Source organism: Bufo bufo, chromosome 1, assembly GCF_905171765.1.
Source record: "Bufo bufo chromosome 1, aBufBuf1.1, whole genome shotgun sequence".
Lineage (NCBI taxonomy): Eukaryota > Metazoa > Chordata > Amphibia > Anura > Bufonidae > Bufo > Bufo bufo.
In genome coordinates this window covers 517,124,420-517,127,601 of record NC_053389.1, presented here as the reverse complement: position 1 = coordinate 517,127,601, position 3,182 = coordinate 517,124,420, and positions in this window count along the sequence as shown.

Below are 3,182 nucleotides of genomic sequence, written 5' to 3'. Positions count from 1 at the left end.
GTGGATAGGGGTGGACTGGGAATTTAAAGTGGCCCTGGGAAATAACCTAATAGTGGCCCCATGTTGCAGGCAGGTCCAACTTGACAGAAGTAGGTGGTGCCAGTAATACCGCAGTGCAGCACAAAATACTGCTGCCCAGGGATGGTGATACAGTTAGAGAGGACCTGTAACGGGTCCTGACATTATCATATAACTAGCTGGTAGTGTAGGGCATACTGAAGGTATGTTATAGCGCTTACTATGTTTCCTATGCGCCGCTCAAGTCACCTGCTGTGCCCCCCATTATGGCTTTCCACCTGGTATGTAAATTCATACCATCGATACATGGAGGAGGAGATGGCCCTGTTTCTCAAGAGGCCTCTCCTTCTCCATCCCAGGCGGCAAACCAGAATTGGGGGGCATAGCGGGCGAACAGAGCAGCGCATAGGAAACTCAGTAAGCGCTATAACATACCTTCAGTATGCCCGACACAGCCAGCTACTTATATGATAATGTCAGGACCCGTTAAAGGTCCTTTTTAAATCAATACCTCGGCTGTAGCTTATGATTAGGAGATGTCACCTCTGTATTTTATTTATTATCTGCTCCTCCATTATTGCTCTGTTTTAGCACATTGTATGCTAATCAATAGCATCAGTACAGGGAGGAGGAGAGGGCAGCTTTTCCCTAACTGGGAGATGTCCAATCGCAGTAGACAGCGTCACAGCCAGGGAGAAAAAAAAGCTCACCTTCTCCCTTTCTCTGAAGCGATATAAAGTGGTGAAAGGTCCTTTTTAAATTCAGGAGGCCACCCGCAGACAACGGCCAGGTACATCAGTATCTGGTGCTCCTAACATTAATTAATGCTGAGAACACTAAATTGTTATGAACTTAGCCACTGGCCATGAGGAGGGGTTGGGCAGCCCCCTGGGCATCAGCCCACCAGGAAATTTCCCTGTAGGGTCTATGACCAGTCTGCCCCTAACAGTGGAACAGGCTGGGTGATGAATTGTGCAGGGATAGACATTTTAGTTTAGATCGATACTTTAGTTTAGTTTGATACCAACTCTTGCTTGACTTACTTTAAGACAGAATTTTACACCAGAATTGTGGAACAATTTTGGCGCAAAACAATACATCTTAGGTCCAACATTTTCCCATGAAGCCACATGCCCTAAAAAAAAAAGCGTAGAAAGCCTAGTTGTGCAAAATTGCGCCATAATTGAGGCAATTTGCTTCACTTTTTCGACTGATTTTAAGTGCAGAGTGCAGACACTTTAGTAAATCTAGGCCATTGTATCCTAAGGCCCTTGTAAGTTGAGGGACAACTGTATATCCCTGCGGGTTAACTGAGCATGTGAAATAATAACACACAGCCTATATTACAAGGGAAAGAACTGATCCAGATAAACCTTGGCAGCAATTCAATAATTGGTCATATTTTTTTAGAACTGTTTGATAATGTGCACTAAAAATAGTCACTTTTCACTGAGTACAGATGTTGAATTGATTCTTACCAAAAAAGGCAGAGGGATAAAAGATTGTAAAACAGAAGGAGATTTATGAGGCTTGTGGTCTGTGTACTGTCTCATAGAGCGCATGGAGCTGAGGCAGTGGACGCTGAAGTTACGGGGACACAAGGGTTTACTCACCTGTTTCCCTATTTGTGGGGTATTTATTGCATTGCATTCAATTGGGAAAAGAGCCCCTGAATAACATACAGTATGTGACTTTTACTAGGTTCTGCATTTTTCTGTTCAGTCATTGACCATGATGGGACATGTGTTGTGCACAGTCTCTTTTCCATAGAGTTTCATACAACTAGTTCCTTTGTAAAACACTAGGCATCACAATTATAATCTTTATTGGCTATATAATGAAGGATGCTATCTGTCTTCCATATGTTTCACACAAGTTTTCCTCCACATGCTTTGAATGATTTACTTATATTTGTTGCCATGGCTCCATAACAAAATGTAAAAGTTGGAAGACACATTTTTGGATGTGTTGTGTAAAGTTCCTTCGGGTTCTATAACCTTAAAGGGAACCTGTCACCGGGAATTTGTGTATAGAGCAATGGGTAGCTAGATGGCCGCTAGCATATCCACAATACCCAGTCCCCATAGCTCTGTTTGCTTTTATTGTGTAAAAAAAACGATTTGATACATATGCAAATTAACCTGAGATGAGTCCTGTCCCTGACTCATCTCACATACAGGACACACCTCAGGTTAATTTGCATATGTATCAAATCGTTTTTTTTTACACAATAAAAGCACATAGAGCTATGGGGACTGGGTATTGCGGATGTGCTAGCGACCATCTAGCAACCCATGTCCTCAGCTCTATACACAAAATCCCGGTGACAGGTTCCCTTTAATCTAACATTGTTCTAAGTAATAAGTAACGCATACTATGTTGGCGTGAAGATGGCTGCACAGAACCTCAAAAACCAAAATGGATTTAAATATATGCAGATATATTCATATTACATGATTTATTAAAGGGAATCTCTCACCAGCCACCTTGCTATCCACCTGCGTGCATAGACACATAGCTGTGGCCCATTTGATTAAAACGCTGTTTTTCCTTTGTTGATCTGAGGATCCGTTCCTGAGTTATTATTCTTTCTTAATATAAATATTACGTCTTTTGGTGCAACGAGTGCATCGCCATAGCTCTTGTTGCACCTAAGCTCCACTCCTTTCTGTGGTCAGCCCCTCCCTTGCTGCTTTGAGAGGTTCAGGCGGTGGTAAAGCAGAGAGGGAGGACCTGGTCATAGATAGAAGTGGAGATTAGGTGCAAAAAGCGCAATGGCGGAGCCCTCATTGCACAAAAAATAGCTAATTTGCATATTAATAAAAGTATCATAACTCGAGAACGGAGCCTCAGATCAACAAAAGAAGAACAGCGTTCTAATGAGGTGAACCACAGCTATGTGTCTATGCAGTTGGACAGTGAGGTCCCTGGTCACAGATTCCCTTCAAAGAGGACCTGTCACCTCTCCTGACATGTCTGTTTTAGTAAAACAATGTGTTCCATATAAAATAGCGATATTGGAGCAGTTTTTCCGTAGATGTCTGCATTGTACTTTTCTTTTATTCTTTTTAGAAACGTATGAATAAAATGAAGACTGGTTGTTACCAGTTGGAGGCCTTTCCCCACAGGCTCTGGCTCTGACTGCACTGACTGGACAGTATATC